This window comes from Mus caroli, chromosome 8 (genome assembly GCF_900094665.2).
Source record: "Mus caroli chromosome 8, CAROLI_EIJ_v1.1, whole genome shotgun sequence".
Lineage (NCBI taxonomy): Eukaryota > Metazoa > Chordata > Mammalia > Rodentia > Muridae > Mus > Mus caroli.
In genome coordinates, this window is record NC_034577.1 from 19,565,766 (window position 1) to 19,584,378 (window position 18,613).

The 18,613-nt window shown below is 47.0% G+C and overlaps 1 protein-coding gene across 2 annotated transcripts in view; it reads right to left on the reverse strand.

The window, feature by feature from the left end:
- The window catches only part of Plekha2 (pleckstrin homology domain containing A2), a 61,749-nt gene extending 49,674 nt beyond the window's left edge, over nucleotides 1-12,075 (reverse strand). Inside the window, exon 1 of one of the 2 annotated variants that reach the window (XM_021170743.2) lies at nucleotides 11,967-12,075. The gene's annotated coding sequence lies outside the window, so the exon portion shown is untranslated. Of the gene's footprint in view, nucleotides 1-11,595; nucleotides 11,721-11,966 lie in introns of those variants that run through there. The other variant, XM_021170742.2, reaches the window with a different exon arrangement.
- Nucleotides 12,076-18,613: the final 6,538 nt, after the last annotated feature.

Consider the following 18,613-nt stretch of genomic DNA (forward strand, 5'->3'; position numbering starts at 1 on the left):
ACACACACACACACACCACAGAGAGATTCCAGTTCAGGCATGTGCTGGCCAATTCCAAAGAGGGACAGAAGCTGCGGACATCTGGAGATCTCATGACTACTCATAAGGAGTGCAGAGATGAGAAGAATAAAGTAGACAGACAAACGGCTAAGAACAGCCCACCATAGCAAAAAAGGAAGCGGAAGAAGAGGTGAGAAAGGGATCCAAAGTAGGAAGAGGAGGTTCTGAAAAGGAAGCTAACTGTGTAGCAGAAGTGGGGGCCATGGAGGGTGGAGGAGGGGCACCCTGCACAAAGTGATGCCACCTACTCTTGAAGTGTTCCCCAGCGCCAGTCTCAAAGTGGAGCAAGTTTAAGTTCTGAGAAATAAAAAGGCCAAGTGTTAGGAGACGCATTCAGGAGTCAGCCCAGCACACGCTGGGTCATGGGTAGAAGAAGGCCCGAGAGGCTGTGAATGCCTGGGAATATATGTGGCCTGTTCAAGGAGCAGGGATCTTAAGTTGAAAGACAAAGCCACCGAGCATGGAAAGGTACAGAACCTTTGGGTGAGGACAGGAGAGACACCCACCCACAGACGCCCACATAGCTCTGGAAGAAGAAACCCCAGAGGCCACAGGGCTCTGGCTATGCCAGTGACATATCTCCCAGCTTTTATCCGAAACAGGGTCTCCTGTGCAGCCCTGGCTCAGCTAATACAGCCCAGGCTGGTCTCTAACTCTTGATGATCCTCCTGCCTCAGCCTCCCTAGAGCTAGGATTACATGTCCGAGCCACCATGCCCTGCTATCAGTGTAACATCCAAGAGAACACACTGGGCTGCCAGGGTGAACAAAGCCAACTGGCTTAAGGCAAGCTGGGCAGCGTAGTGTCCAAGAATGCTGGCTTTCAAAGTTCCCCTTTTCAGCCTGCAGGATTTACCAGTTTTGCTTCTCCCTCAAGCTAGAGGCTGGGGAAGGGCTTCTTTCTGCAGAACGCTTCTTCTGCTGAGGGACTGCCCATGCGTATGGATCGGATCCATTGGGTGGGACTTCCGTGCACCAGAAGGAAAGATCGGAAGCAGAGCTCTGTACACAACATGCAGAATAAACTGTGGTGATGGGGGGGAGGGGCGAGGGGGAGGGGATCCCGAGATGCCTAAGGCAGCTGAGTCACACAGCTCACCAAAACTGTGGGAGGGAGCCGGTGGCTGGACACTCAAACATGGAAACATTGTTATAACTATCCCGCTTGCTCATCAACACTACTTTTAATGATTTCTGTACATTAATGTATGGATTACAGTATGGTTTACCTAATCATTTTTCAAGTACTAAGCAAGTGAATCTAGAGCCAGATTTCTATTATAAATAATACCAAAACTTTATTTCTGTTTTATATTTTATATATATGTATATATTTCCATATATATTTTTTCCATTTTTTGACATGGAAAAAAAGGATGCGTTAAAGATAATAATATGGGGAATAGAAAATGGTCCATGCTTAAGAATGCTCGCTGTTCTAACTTTCCAACATCAACATGGCAGCTCCCAACTATCCAGGCCCCAGTCACCGTGTGGTGCATACTTACATGCGGGCAAGACACATTTCAATATATACACAGTAAAAGCAAATAGATTATTTTTTTAAGGGTAATGTGATTAGAACACAGGCTATGTGATTATTTAGCATTATTGAGACCTATTATAAACTCACTCTCTAAACATCTTTGTTGCAACTGATAATCAATTCTTGTTACCATCATTAGACTTTTTTTTTAAGAGAGAGTCTCACTGTGTAGACTTGGCTGGGCTGAAACTCACTATGAAAAGCATGTTGTTATCTAACTCACAGAGATTGCCCTGCCTCTGTTGGGAGGAAAGGCTTGAGTGGCCGTGGGCCTACACCACCGTGTCTGGCTGTACTCTTCCATGCACTGAAGTTCTCACTACTTGAGAACTGTTCCTACTTTGAAATGTATGGAGACTGGTGAGGGTGAACGCTCAGATTGGTTTCTTATTTTATGCATTTTAAACCTTTGACCAATCCACACTCACTCCCACCCCCACCATCCCTCAACCACCACCTACCCACCTGTCTCAGCCTAAAGAGCAGCAAAGAGGCCTCCCTAAGCAGGGAATTCCATGCTGATCTAGATGTTCGGTAGAATTTAAGTTCTTAGCATTGCAATAAATGGAAATAAGGTATATAGTTCACACTAGCATGAAAAATGGCACATGCCTCTAATCTAGAAGTAGGGAGACAGAACCAGGCAGATCTCTGTGAGTTCAAGGCCAGTCTGGGGTATGTAGTTTATTCATGTAGACCCTGAATTTAAAAATTAATTAATCAATCAGTTAATTAATTAATTAATTAATTAATGTTTTAAGTAAAAATTAGAGAAAGTGAGTTCCCTGGGTTGCTGACTAACAAGCAGAACGAAGCAGGCTAACTGGCCATTCAACTGGAATTCCTGACCAGGACTTGCTAGGCAGTGAGACACGCTTGTGATAGTCCGAGGCCGCCCATTTCACCCTGTTATGAGAGGTCTCCAGAGGCTCCTACCCAAAAATATTTCTTCAACCACGAGGTAGGCTAATTCAGAAATTTTAAACTTTAATAGGCCTGCATCCTAATAGAGACAGATGCATCAGAGCCTTAAGAAAGTAGACCACACCCTAGAGGGTAGACAGAGGCACCAGGAAGGTTGAGCTCAAAACAGATATCACTCTCTTGGGTGGGGTGGGGTGGGAGGTCCTAGGATTTTTATACACCTGGGACCTTTCTGAAAAGCATTTTGGCAGTATGGAACAAGACAGCTAAAAATGTTCCTGCTCTTTGACCCAGTATTTCTAGTTTTAGGATTCTATCCAAATAAACAGACAGAAGCAGAAAGATGAAAACTGCATTTAAACTTGTAACAAAATAGTTGAAAACAATCCAAACAGCTAGATGATCAAGTAATAAATAATTCAATTCGGAGACACTCAAGTATATTAAAGATATTGAACAACTGTTTAAAAAAAAAAACACTGCCTTCAAGTAATTTCTTCTGGGGTGGTGTGTGTGTGTGCATGTGTGCATGTTTGTGTGTGTGTGTGCGTACATGCACACATATGTGTCTATCTATATGTGTGAGTGTGGGCACACGGGCAGGTGTGTGTACAAGTGTGTGTGTATGTATGTGTGTGCACTCATGTGTGTGTGCACGTGTGTGTCCATACACATGCACGTGTGTGTGCGCATGTGCGTGTATACAGTCTTGTATACAGTCGTCTACATGTTCTATAATAGATATGCATTACTTTATTTAGAGGGGAAAGCTGGGTAATCCCAGCAGCAGGATTTGAGCCTCTCCGGCCCCTGTAGTGCAGAAACACAACCTCAGCTAAAACGCACCTCTCCTGAAGCTTTTCTGTGCTTCATGGACTCCAGTCTAATAAATCAGTATCTTAATCACCCAAAGCCAGACACCGGCTGTAAGGGTACGTACGCTCCCTCCACCCTTTAAGTTGGGTTTCTTGTTTCCTACTGCCAAGGACTCTTAGAGGCTCATTCTTCCCCAGCTGGTTTATTCTGTAGTCATCTTAGGAGGGTCCACATCCTTGGGTCTAAGCAAACACTAAGGACTATGCCTTTGCTATAATATCTTGATCACTGTTCTGAAGAGAGGAACTGGGAAGCCTCGTACGAGCCCCTAGGGAAGTCAGGTGTGGTGACTCATGACTGCATTCCCGGCACTTGGGCAACTGAGACAGGAGGATTGCTATGAGGTCCAGGCCAAACTGGGCTTGACTCACAGCAAAAACATCCAAAAGCCACCATAAGCACAATGGGTTTTCCTTGTTAAATTGGGAGCGGGCTGGGGCAATGACATGGACAGCACAGTCCTTATGGCGTGAGCAGATGAGCTCAATCTCCTAACCTTAAAATACGGGTTGTAGTGGTGTAAGCCTCTAGTCCCAGCAGTGGCGAAGAGGTGCAGGCATGCCCGAGCTCCCTGCCCAGCCAACCTATCAAGTTAGTGAGCTCCAGGTCCCGATAAGAGACCCAGTCTCAAAACAGAAGGTGGAGCTATGGAGATGGCTCAATGGCTAGAGCTAGGGAGATAGCTCAGTGGGTAAAGCGCTTGCTACGTAAGTATGATTTGGACCCCAGCACTGATGTACAGCTTGTGTGGAAGTTCACATCTGCAACCCAAGCCCCAGGATTGGGGACAGACAAGCATATATTGGCAACTTGCTGGCCAGCCAGCTTAGCAAGCTCCAGGCTCCAGAGCTCAAAATAAAATAAAATAAGGTAGAGAACAATAGGGAAGAAACCCATTGTGAACTTCTGGCACCCAGACAAACATGCAAGTAACAAAACATAAAAATGAACACACACCCCAATCAACAACATAACAAAAATCTGAGATGTATGGCATCCAAGGAACAACATTCAGGTTGACCTCTGGTCTACACATACCCGTGCAACACACACATATATATATACACATGCAACACACACCCATGACCCACACACATGTAACACACATTCAACATACACAGATATAGAATATGGAAGTGGAGTTGATAAACGGGTAAAGTTGAGGGAATGGCTCAGTGGTTGACAGTGCTTGTCTCACAAGTGTTGCATACTTAAGTTCAAGATCCACATAAAAATCTCCCCAGCTCTTTCCAAAGTTTTAACAAGGAAAAAATGGCTGTTCTTCTGGTGGCCTGTTGTTAGTATTCCGAGAACCAGATAAAAATTTGGGCGTGGTCCGGCAGTGGTGGCGCACACCTTTAATCCCAGCACTTAGGAGGCAGAAACAGGCAGATTTCTGAGTTTGAGGTCAGCCTGGTCTACAAAGTAAGTTCCAGGACAGCCAGGGCTATGCAGAGAAACCCTGTCTCAGAAAAAAAAAAAAAAATTGGGTGTGGAGCTGCTCACTTGTAATCACAACCCGGATGAAGTGGAGACCGGGATGCCCACACATGCACTGACCAGCTAGCCTGGCTTACTCTGCGAAGTTCTAGGCGTAGAGAGACCTGGTCTCAAACACAAAACGGAAGGATGGAAGATGCCTGAAGGATGCGGATGCCTGAGATTGTCCTCTTACCTCCATACAGGCACTCACATACATGCATCTATATAAGGGAGCATACACACACACACACATACATACACACACACACACACACTACAATAATAACAAAGAAAATGATCAGACATAATGGTGCTTGTCTATCATCCCAGAACTTGGAGGTAGACGCTGGAAGACCAAGGTCATCCTCAGCTACATAGTAAGCTTAAGGCCAGCCTGGGCTACATAGACCTTGCCAAAAAAAACAAAACAAAACAAACAAACAAAAAACAACAACAACTATAATCAAATAAAAACTGCCCAGGCATGATGAGTGCACCTGCAGTCTTAGCTACTAGGGAAACTGAGGACTGATGAAAGAGATTGGGGCCAACCTGGCTGACAAATTAACTTTAAAATCAAATAAGCTGGGGCTGGAAAGCTTGCTCGGTGGTTAAGACCACGTGTCCCTCTTTCAGAGGACTTGGTGACCAGCTCTGACATGGTATGGTGTGGTGGTTTGAATAGGAATGGCCCCATGGACTCCTGTGTTTGAATGCTTGGCCCATAGGAAGTAGCACTATTAGGTGTGGTCTTGTTGGAAAAAGTGTGTCACTATCGGGACAGGTTTTGAGGTCTCATATGCCCAAGCTATGGCCAGTGTGGCTCATAGACTCCTGCTTCCTAGAGATCAAGATGTCAGCTCCTTCTCCAGCACCATGTCTGCCTGCACAGCACCATGTCCCACTATGTTCAGTTCTGAACTGAACCTCTGAAACTGCAAGCCAGCCTCAATTAAATGGTTTCCCATATAAGAGTTGCCATGGACCGGGCGTGGTGGCTCACGCCTTTAATCCCAGCACTTGGAAGGCAGAGGCAGGTGGATTTCTGAGTTCAAGGCCAGCCTGATCTACAAAGTGAGTTCCAGGACAGCCAGAGCTACACAGAGAAACCCTGTCTTGAAAAACCAAAAAAAAAAAAAAAAGAGTTGCCATGGTCATGGTGTCTCTTCACAACAACAGAAACCCTAACTTAGATATCTGGCCACCCATCAGCACGTACAACCCTAGTTCCAGGGAATCCCACAGGCACGCAAGCAAAACCATTCATATACATAAATAAATCAATCTAAAAATCTTTAATTAAATATTCAGCTGAACAAGCAAAAGAAAAGGTGGACAGACAATCCAACATTCTAAATAAAATTTTACAGAGAGCTAGAGATGTAGCTCAGTTGGCTGAGTGCTGCTTGCCTGCCTACCATGCAACCCTACACCACAGGAACCAGGCATGAAGGAGCACATTTGTAATCCCCCAGCACTCAGGAGGTGGAGGCAGGAAGATGAGAAATTCCAAGTCATCCTCTACTGTATATTGAGTCTGAGGCCAGCCTGGGCTACATGAGACATTGTCTCGAAAGAAACAAAACTATAGAGTTATTAGATGGTGCAAGAGGCAGCTGGCCAGGACTAAAGAAGTTTCCTAAAATACACAAGTATGCACCCACACCCACACACCCACACCCACACAGTTTAAAAGGAACTTCCCTATAACAGAGATAATGCCTCTCAGACACCATAGTATAGCAATATATATATATATACATATATATATATATATATATATATATATATATATATATATATATATATATATACATACACACACACACACACACACACATCAGGTGTAAGTTATCACTTTGGAGTTGTTGGTCAATAAGGTCCCTGTAGACATTACAAGCCATGGCTGATGCTCTTTGTTGACTCCAGAACTTGATGGTTCAAACCTATTGCTAAAAAGGCCTATGGACCTGAGTCACAGGATGTGGACAAATCAAGCTGGAACCGACCTGGAAGCTTCATCGCTACTGGCTAACCTTCCAGAAGGTTCCATTGATGCTAGAAGAGAAAAGTATCCGACAGTCTTACTCAGTGTGAACCCTACTCGCTACAACAATGGCTGACCTGGTAAGATATGCCCACTACTGTAACTGTGGCATGAATCCTATGGGAGTAGCCATAACTGAAAGGCTAACCCATGTTCCAGTAAAGGGCTCTCTACATTCATGGGCACGCAGGCGGCATGAAGTGAATTCAGTTGGCGGGGGTGGGGGTGAGGGTGTGCGATGAAGCTGGGGGAGAGGGGGAAGGAATTAAAGGGAAGGGAATGGATTTGATCAAAACAAAACACAGATGCATGAATAAAATTCTCAACAACAACAAAAAAATTGTGGTTCGGGCCAGAGAGTAGCTCATCTATAGAATACTTGCCAATGTGGACATGCCCCCACTCCACACACACACACCCCAAAAGAGGAAATGCTGGCATTTGTCTGTATCAGCTCCCTGATTCCTGAGGTAGTTAATGTGGTTGGAATAAGAAAGATTCATTTGCTGGACTGTTCTGATGTGTGTGAAGTCAGTAGAGAGAAAGCAGTTACAGAAACCCTGCCTCCAGCAGTATTGTCCACCTTACAAGATAAATCTATAAAGTAATATACTATAATTCCAGTTCAAAATGATCTAGTTGGGGCTGGAGCGATGGCTCAGCAGTTAACAGTACTTGCTGCTCTTTCAAAACACAAGAGAAAACCCTGTCTCGAAAAACAAAACAAAACAAAACAAAACAAAAAACAACCCACAAGAGACTGGTTCTTAGCACTACACAGGGTAGCTCACAACCATCTGTAACTCCAGCTACAGGGAATCAACAGCCTCTCCTGCCCTCTTGGGGCATGCACACACACACATACACACAAACACACATATACACACACTGGGGTATGCACATACACACACAAACACACATATACACACATGTAAATGCATTTAAAATGTTTCAGTAAGAAAATGCATTTTTTTAAGATTCTTTTTTTTTTTGTTCATATTTAGAGATTTCTCTCACACTAGTCCATGTTAATAAGACAGGAACTTTCTAGAATTACAACCTAGTAAGAGCTTAGATGGTGGTTCTGGATTTCTCTCCCCTTTTGTCCTCCAAGTGCAGAAGATCTGGAGAGACAGCCCCAGTGGCAGCAGTGAAGACTCTGACCTGGATCTGTTAAACTCATAAGGAGAAAGTGTACAGGAAATGACATCAGAGGTCTCAGACAGGACCTGGGTGTGGAGGTAAGAGCAGCAGTCACGATCACGCCGCCTTCATATACAGTGTCCGCACAGATCGGTAAAGCCTCAAAAATAAATGCTAACGGCCCTGGGAAAACAAGAGCACACAGCACAGCCACTGTGGAGATGATTCCTTAGCCTGGCCACGGGGCAGACAGAGCCCGGGAAATGTCCGGGCATGAGTTTCCAGAATCCAGCCACAGTGTCCTCGCATTTTGCACTGGTCACTAGAGCAAATTCCAAACTGTGGCTGGAGGAGGAGTAACCCTGAAGAGAAGGGAATGTACCGACCCCGGGTCCTGTGTCTCCAGCGGAAGCCTGGGTGAGGAATGCAAACATCTTCAGGAATGGGGAGGTTCAGAAAGAGTGCTGCCACTCTGACCCTCAGACAGCCCGACCTCCTCTGGATCCCAGGATTTGGGGGGAGGAGGAAGGATACAGGGTCAGGGAGAAAATTTTAAAGGACAAGAACATTGATTGGAAGGGAGATAAAGGAAGACAACACCAATGAGATATTTGAAACCTTCTGGACCTCTCCTCTCATCTACATTGGGAGAAAATGCAGTTGGAGGGGCCGCAGGCAAGAAATAAAGGCTCATCAGATCACCTTCCCAGAAAGGTCCTTGAGCGAGCAGGCAGGCAGGCAGGCGGCCACATCTGGGATATAAATAGCCTGGAGAGGCTGAGCTCCACAGAGCTCAGAACCTGAAAGCCCCTCTACTCAGAGGAAGGCACCCATAGTTACATGTTTCCCCTCTCTCGCCTGCCCTTCTGCAAAGTGTACTCCATGGCCTTACGCGTGTCTGTTCAAACCCTGTCTCTAGATTTAGGGAAGGAAGAAAGGCTGGGTGTGGCGAGGCTTAGATAAGCAGGTGGCAAGGATCAATATGTGTAGTTTCAAACTTTTGGAGAGAGAGAGAGAGAGAGAGAGAGAGAGAGAGAGAGAGAGAGAGATCCATGACCACCAAAAAAGAATCAGCCGACCTCCGTCACCCATCCCCATGGCACAGGAAGCTTTAAAGGGTTTAGAGTGAAGAGAACCTGGGTCCAAACATGGACAAACCGCTGGACTCTCCTGAACTTGTTTCCTCATTTGCAACAGAGACAATCACTCTGCCGACTTAAATAAATAACGTGTTGGAAATTCTTAACTGCCAACCAGTAAACACCAGGCAAAGCAATGGGGAGGCAAAGGGGTTGTTTAAACCTGTGTGTTCGATGGGAAAGCATGTGTTTTGAGATTCTGGGAGCCAAGATTTGGATCAAAGGTCTTCCAGATACAATCCCCCAAAGGATGGTGCCCATCTTCCCAGTCTAGCCAATCCTTTCTCTTGGTTACTGGCTTCTACTGGGCAGGGCAGAGGTTTTTCTCTCCCCACAGCCTGTCACACTGCAATAATGTTTGTTCTGCTTCCTTCCTTTCCAAAGCCTAGCAGATTAGATTGCTGAGTCCTATCCCGCTTAAACCAAGACAGACAAGAAAGTGAAAGTAAGACTGCCCAAACTAAACTGTTCATGGGGGAGAGATCTCACAAGGGGAGCGCTGTGCCCAGCCCAAACTCCTAGCAACCAAGGCCCCCTGGAGGGGACAGAATAAAGAAAGCCTCCTTGCTTTCTGAGACCCAAAAAGCATCAGCAGTCTACATCCAGTTCAATCTGAGCCATCTAGCCAGCCACAGGGACATCGCCCAGATGTACACCTGTATCACGACTCGAGGAAGTACCAGCGGGATGTATACATGGCTGTGTTCCTGCTCCTTGGTCTGTCTAGTGTTGTAGCACACACCTGGGAGCAAGTGCAGGACTGCTGCTCTCCTGGGGTTTGGTGGGCCAGCTAACACTTGTCTCCCTCCCACACTGCTCTGGGGCTGGAGGGTAGGAGAGTCAGGGGAGGGGGGCTGTGCAAGGCAAGCTCTCTATCTGGAGCTACATTCTGCTGTTCCTTTCCTGCATTTGCAGAGTCGCTTCGGCAGCAGCCAACCACCAAACCCTGTGTGTGTCCAGGATGGATTGTGTCCCTCAATAAAACCCCAGTCTGAAGAGATCTGAGTTCTCTTCACATCCCTGGGATGACATGAGGGAGGTTGCAGGCCCTACTTCCTTTCACACAAGGGAGAAGCAGCAAGCACTAATGTAAGGGAAGAGAAGGGTGTGCCATCTCTCCACCAAACGACAGGCAGTTCCCAAATTGATCCCGAGTAGAAATTCGCCAGTTAAAAGAGGTAGGCAAGGCTCCCATGTAAGCCAGCTAAAACTCCACTAAGGTACCAATAATCTGTAAAAAGACATCTGCAGATACAGCCAAAGGACTCATCAGTCTAAAGACAATAGCTAGAGAAAAGTTGCCTGGCACAACCTGAGGCCCCACCTTTCTTCTGTTTCTTCTCAGTGATAGCTTTCATTCATTTGCTCAACAAACTCTACTCTTCTTAGAACCCTGGCTCAGGCAGCACCCAGGGAAAGCTAAAGTCTGCCAAGGCCACTGATTATGCTTCAGAAATCCTATTCTGGCTTCTCCAAACTCCAAGGACTCCAGTTTGATGTCCTGCATAGCCAGGGTCCTTCACTAGTCTGACAGCTCCCTAAAGACCGGGCTGAGCTGCTGGCCCACTGCTAACTTAGTACGTTCTTATTACCAAGTTATTATTATTATTAACAAGTCACTAGATGCAACCAAGTTGAAGATAAAACTTCTACCCTTCCTGTGTCTTCTGCTTAGCTGTTGCTGGAAGCTTTATACACCTCCGGGGGGGGGGGGGGGCGGGAGGCAACAAAGAAAGAAAGAGTGGGGGATGGGGGACAGCTAATCAAAGACATTAAGAACACCAGCACAATTTTGGAACTTCAGCCTCTACTGCAAACCAAAATGCTCCCAGGAGCCACAACTGGTTCGGTCTCCCCTGCTCCTCCTCTAGTGTTTATGCGCCTCTGAAAAACTCTTAATTGAGTCCAATCAGAGACAGAAGGAGTACAAACGGAAGATGTTCACGAAGGAAGAAAGCCTTAAAGGTGAAAGACTCTGGGCAGGGCTGCCCAGGGCAGAAGGTGTACAAGGGTGCCCTGGTCATGCCCTGATACTTTTTTTTTTCCTTCCCACACGACCTGGCCCCATCTCTCCTTTCTTCTTTTCTTTTCCTTTTAAATTTTAAGGGCACAGTCTCCATGGCTGAGCAGAACAGGGAAGCGCGGACGTTAAAGGGGACAGCCTTTTGAGGCTTCCCCTCGAAAGGGTTATCTAACCTGGAACCGACCTACGTTTTCCACCAAGTCACCTCTATTGCCAGGAATCCCAGAAGCCCATGGCGGGAGCCGACGAAAGGAGGAGTCTCCCCGGGGTAGCATTCTAGGCCCGCGCCAAGTTAAAAAGGAGTGAGAAGGAGAAGGAAGAGGCTCCAGCACCCAACTCGTGCCTGAGGGACTTGCCTGGGACGTTCTCTGCGCTCCTCCCCTACCCGCTGCCCGGGCAGTCCTTGAGGGGCTACCACCCCTGTGCTTGAACCTCGGAGAAGTTTCGCCGTTGCAAACGTGAGAATCTGCAGCTCCACAGGACACCGCCCCCACACGCCCCACCCCACAGCCCGACCCCTGGCGGTGGCGACCTTGGTCACCCAAGAGGCGCCAGTGCACTGGAGGAGGGGCTGCATTTGGGGCTTTCCTGGGAGCTAGGGAGGTGGCCCATTGGGTCACCTCCGATCGCCGTCCACCACCCGAACTGGCGCCACCAAGCAAACCCAGCCGCCCTGCTCTCCTCTGTCCTCCGCGCCCCGGCCCTTGCGCCTCTCTGCCCGACTCACCGCGCTCCGCGCAGCAAGGGTCGCATCGGGTCCCAGGGCTCTGCGCCTCGGGGCTTCGCTTCCCGCCTGTCCTGCGGCACACTTCTCCCTTATCCTCAGCTGTCCTCCAAGGCCGTCTCTCGACTCTTTTTTTCCGGGTTAATTTCGTTTCACATTAAAGCAAAACCCAGCCCCGGATGTGAGTACAATGCTCCTCGGGCCTCCAGGGGGGAGGAGAGGGGTGCGGAGACCTCGAGGGGACAGCAGCGGGGAGTGGCGGGGGGGAGGGGGTTGGTGGGATGTAACCCGGCTGCAGCAGGTGTCCAGGCTGGGGTGCTCGACCGTCACGTCCTGAGCCTACTTCTCCGCACTGTGCAGCCGGCCCAAACCGCGGCTGCCCAGAGGGCGAGGGGGCGTTGAGTTTAGGGGTGGAGAGAGGAACGCATCGCCCCCTGCGGTCTGCAGTGCGCCCCGGGAGCTAAGAGGGTCGCCAACGCCCTAACCCAGCTTGCCTGGCCCTTCTTGGAGCACGGAGAGAAGTGGGAAAGAGAAGCTGGATTCGATAGCTTCAGCCTAGGGTGACCAGACAGAACTCCAGCGCCCTCGCCCTTCAGTCACACAGTAACCCATAGGTATCAATCCAGTGCTGGTGCCGATGAGGAAACCGAGACTCCAAGACATTAGGTAACTTGCTCTGGGTCCCCAGTCAGTAGAGGGCAGGTCTGTCCGGTCTTAACGCAGGCCTCCCTCGTGGAGACATTGACATTTAAATATAAGTAAAGCCAGGCAGACAACATCCGAGACCTAAATGTAGTGGACTCAATTTTACGGTAAAATTGTCAGCCCAGGGACCGAGCACCGAGAGATGCGGCTTTGGGGGCTGGGGGTGGGGAGGAGGATACTGATGTCAGCCTTGTGTGTCCAAGATCCTCGGAATGTGTAGTGAAAAAGTCGCCCCCGGAAGCTCTGCAGGATTAGGCCTGGCTTCGCGGGTGGGAAGTACGGTGCGAGGCAAAGGCAGCCTGACAGCCTAGGGGCTGAGGGCTGCAGCCAGGTGAGCCGGCAGGAAGGCGGGACGCCCGGCAGCACACGCCCCGAAAGCTCCCCTGATGAAACCGCAGGCGCTTCCTCTTCTATTTTGATAGCCAAAGCGAAAATGAGCCGCCCAGTTCGCTCAGGTGTGAAAAAAAAAAGACGTTTGCTTTAAAACATTATGCTGTGAATTGAGGAAGGAAAAGAAAACGAGGTGGGGAGAGGGGAGCCATTTCCCTTGAAATAAACATCAACGTCAATTTTGTACGTTTGAGGAGGTCCCTTGCCCTGCATCGGGGCTTCAAGTAGCATTTCTCCTAACCCGCTCCCATTCCTTAGGCAGCTGGTGACCCGTGACTCCGCTCAGTGCCTCAGTTTCTATATCTGGGTCAAGCGAGTCAATTCTTGCGGGGTTTCCTTCCTACACAAAGGTGCTATGTACTTTTTTTTAAAACGAGATGGTCATTTTTACCGTAAAATGGAGGCTGCTCTAAACCATCAGCTCAGGTTAAGTTTGCTGAATGAGTGCTGCCCAAAACTCCCGCTGGGATGATCACTTAGCAGCAGTGTGGTGGCGCTTCGGATTTCACGGTATGGTTCCTATTAAAACCCATAAAACAGCTCCTGTGAGGCCTGCCTGACTCACCCAGTCACAGACCCACAAATATTTTCTGAGCACTACTGTATTGGCTGCCTGGCAGGCAGAGAAGCCAAAGGCCTCAGTTTCCAACAAAGACAAGGTGGGAACCTGTGTGTACCCTTCTGTATCGCAGGGAAATCGGCCTTCAATATCCTGAAGAGCCAGAAGAGCCTCTGTGACAGGTAATGAATCTCACCGACGAAGCTGGTAGATCTGTGAGCTTTGAGTGAGCCTCAGCACAGTTGAGGTCAGCTTTACTCCCTGGGGGAGAGCAAGACCCGGAGCTGAGGAAGGCTCATACTTCACCGAGAGCCTCCTTACTGCCGCCTCCGGGACTAGACGATAATTTCTGCACGGAAACCCCTGCTAGCATCCTGGTTTCCCCTGCTTCTCAGATAACCTCTCCACGTCCTCTAACAAACACCTCAGAGCAGGGCTTCAACTCAACTTGCTGTAGTCTGCCTGTCTGGCTGGCTCAAAAAATACATATACCAGACATGACACCATTTTAAGCATTTTAATGTGCACCCGTGGTGACATCCAACGTACTGTTCACCTGTGGCCACTGTATAGTTCCAGACAATTTCCATCCTCTCTCTCTTCTTTCAGCCTTAAGTACACTAATTTGCTTTCCACCCAGTCTACATATTTGGGACATTTCACATAATGGAAATCACACGACAGTGGCGTTTGTATCTAGCCTCTCCAGCCTTTAGCATCTCTTGATAAATTCATTTTGAAATATTTTCCTTATCTTGACTTTATTCATCTGCTTTGTCCCACTGCACTAAACCAACGATATGAGTCTCACCTGTAGAGATAAGGACGCCAAAGACTGTTTCGGGCGCCTCCCAGGATCAGAGCAACATAAGTTCCAAAATCTGATGAAGATTTTGCGGGTAGTTAGTAGTCTCAACTCGCTCCAGAATATAGGGCTTAACTACTCCTAGAATCTTCCAGTAGAGAATCGTCCCCTGAAAACTGGAGATATCTAGTCAGGACCTAAGCATCTAAGGAGCCCTCTGTCTAACGCAGCTGTTTTGTTCTGCACTTTCTATTTTCGAAGCTAATGGCTGGTGACCTAGAGAGGCCAATGACATGGAGTGGTAAGCCAGTGTTCCCTCCAGGGAACCGTGTTAGTCTCTGTCCTCAGAGATTCCTGTTATCAAGCTATTGAGCTGCAGCTGGGGCCACTTGATGAGGCCAAAGTCAATTCGCTTGGTTCACTTCACAACAGTGAGTTTTGCCCAGAGATAAACTGCTTTGGGGCCAAGTTGTATACCTCCAGGAGTCGGTGGCCATTTTTCTAGGCAGTCACTACTTGGTTTTGTTTGGTTGGGTTTTTTTTTGGGGGGGGGGAGGGGCGGGGGGGGCTGGTTTAGCCCTGGCTGTCCTGGAACTCACTTTGTAGACCAGGCTGGCCTCGAACTCAGAAATCCGCCTGCCTCTGCCTCCCAAGTGCTGGGATTAGAGGTGTGCGCCACCACGCCCAGCTCATTACTTGTTTTAATGACAGAGTGCCAAAGAGTACTGCACCATCCAATTCTAGTATTCTGCTACGTTTCTAAACCAATTATCATTTTCCTTTCCAAATACATTCTATTTTCTTTTCCAGGCATTTACTGATAAATGATATACATACATATTGATATATATATACACATATATACATATATGTATAATTACACAACCTAATTTAAGTCTTAGAATAACACTGAGTTCAGGAACAATTATTTCCAATTTTTGTTGAGATGACTATTAACAATATGAAGATGAAGCCCAGGTATAGAGCTTAACACTTAAGTCGGTGTCTAGCCTCCTTTCCCTAAGCTACACTAACATGTAACAGGCCTCACAAAGAGCTCAGGACAGAGTGCAAGACCCCTCAACCTCAGTTCTGCTCACTATATTTCTACTTCATCTACAAGATGTTGAAGGGGATGTCCTAAAGAAGTCATGGCTACATAAATACAGAGATAATTTGCATATTCAAACGAGTCTGCACATATTCACGGAAGCATTGTTCACCATGGGAGAAACGGGATCATTTACGGGGTTAGACAGGTCAACACTGGCACATGCATACGTCCTTACTCTATGCCCCGCCAAGGAAGAATATAGCTGGCTCGGGAGAATTCTTTCAAAGGTCCAGCACATGCAAACAAAGCACCAGGAATGCCCAGGGTTCAGAGAAACAAAGGGAGAGAAAAAAAAAGAGAGGGAGAAAGAAAGGGAGGGAAGAAGGAAGGAAAGAAGCAATCCTACTAAAATAAAAACCATTACAAAGCCATATATATAATATAAAAATAGAAATATGGATGATTTCTTTCAAATTCTTAATCATGGTTCCTTTTGGGCAAGCAGAGGGGCCTTAATGGTAGCTTTTAAGATATATATTCTGCAGTATTTAGGGTTGTGTGTGTGTTCATCTGTGTATTGGCACACATGTACATAAATGTGTATGTGTGTGCACACACACTCTAAAGTGCTTGTGTGTGGAGACCAGAAGTTCCTTGAATAGCTCTCTAATCCTGAATTAATCCTGAATTTGCTGATTCAGCTAGTCTAAGTAAACAAGCTTACCCTGGGAATCCCCTGTCTATACTTCTCAAGCGCTGCGTTCATGGTCGGTCACAGTGCCTACCCAGGTCCTGGGTAAATTTTAGGACTGGAGAGATGGCCTAGTGGTTAAAAGCACTGGCTGCTCTTCCAGGGGACCTGGGTTCAATCCCAAGCACCCACATGGTATCTGAGAAGTGTCTATAACTTTAGTCCTAGGGGATCCAACAGCCTCACACAGACATATAGGCAGGCAAAAGAGTAATACACAAACAATTTTTTAAAATAACAGATAAGTTTTAGTGTGATTTAACAGTTCTATGAGATGGAAAATCGCGTTGCAATCCTGGGGGCACTCCATTGAGGTGTGACAGGTTAGCATAACAGACAAAGGCACACAAAGTAGGGGAGAGGTTTGGAGGAGCCTGGGCAGCTTCGGCTCCGGATACTAAGGAGACAGGATCTTGAAGAGACCTTGAAAGATGACATGTGTAAATGTGAAAAGAGAATTTGGGACCAAAAATGATTAAATGCTAGCCAAGGTGACGGCTCAGCTGGTAAAGTGCTTGCAAGGCAAGGACCCAGGTTTGTAAAACTGGATACAACAGTTGGAAACATGGATTTCTGCCTGTAATTCCAGAGCTGGGAATTCAGAGACAGGAGGATCCCTGATGCTTGCTGGCCATAGCATCTAGCTGGATCAGTAAATCCCATATTCAATAAGATATCCTTTAAGGGAAAAACAAAGTGCAAAGTAATTGAGGAAGATGATTGATTGTGTGGCTTCCACACAAATGCTTATGTGTTCCTGCCTGTGCGCGCACGTGCACACACATACACATACACACACATTAGTGCAACACAAACACACACACATAAAGAATGTACAAGCCCTGGTGGGGAGCACAGCTGACAAGTTCTGAGGAAGCATGGGAGCACGTTAGTTACTTTTTTTGGTTGTTGTGAGAAAAAGGAAAAGCAGATTGAAGAAGCAAGGAGGAGGGGTCAGCTCACAAGCAGTTCAGTCCCTTTGACAGGACACTCACCCTGCACCCATTGTCACGGCCAAGAGGGGTGAATGCTTGTTCTCCATTCACTCTCTCTTTCCTAGTCAGCCTGGGACTACAGCCCATGGGATGGTGCTACCCATATTTAGACTTGGTCTTTTCACCTCAAACCAACCCAGTCTAAAAAGTTTCTCATAGGCAGGTAGGCCCAGACGTTTGTTTCCATAGTGACCCCAAATCCCATCTAGCTGGCCATTTTCAAACCATCACCCAGATGCAAGGAGAGTTTAATGGAAACAGCAGGAAGATGGGGAGCTACAGGATTCCCCAGTGCTGAGGCCAAGGTTTCTGCAGTCATTGCTTTGGTCTTCTTGAGCCACTGAAGGTCCCTGAACCAGGAAGGACACAATCAGAAAGAAACAGGAAACAATCTCACAGCTGGTGATCATTTAGTGATAGGATTCCAGGGTCAAGCGACAAGGGTTTGACTCCCTGTCTATCATTAACTAATGGGACAATCAAGGGACTGGTTACATTCCTTCTGTGTCTCTGCAGAACAGTCGTGTCTTTCTTATATCATTAATGGGCAGCAGTGAGCTCATGCTTTTAGGGTGCATGCTAAGTGCTGAGGATGTCAGGGGCTACATGTGCAGCTCGGCAGCAAAGCACTTACCCAGCATGCTTCAGGCCCTGTGTTCTATCCTCCAGGCTGTACAAAACAAATAAAAGCCAGTGTTGTGTCTTGCATTAAAATCTTTGCGGTGTGAGCTGGGCATGGTGGCACATACCTTTATACCAAATGCCAGCATTTGGGAAGCAGAGGCAGGCAGATCTCATTTCAAGGCCAACCTGGGCTGCAGGGTGAATTCCAAAACAGCCAGGGCTAAATACACAGAGAAAGCCTGTCTAGGAAAAACAAAACAAAACAAAACAACCTTTGTACTTCACCCTGAAGTTTTTCTACAAAGAGTCAACTGTTTGCAAACACTTAGATAATGGATTGTTAATCTCCTTTGACAGGTGGAAATATATAGCTTTTCTTCCAATTTTTTTGAAAGAAATTTCACTCTTTGGGGTACATGCTTAGTGTCTCATTTTACAGTAGTGCACACATTATGTTCACAGTCTCATGAAGAGGAACTTGCAAGCAGGCTCAATTACTTTTATATATTTGGTTTTTTTCAATTGTTTTCATAGAATCTGCTTTGATCACACTCTTTCCCTCCCCGACTCCTTGAAATTCTCACTTCCCCACCCACCGAGTGTTGCGTTTGTTCTTTCTCCCTCTCCATTCCCTCAGATAAAAAGAGATAAAAAGCAAAACCAAGCAAAAAAAAAAAAAAAAAAAAAAAAAAAACAATAAAAAAAAAGCACACAAGGACACAGGTGGACATCCACACACCATGCAGTCTGTTTTGGTTGCCCAACCA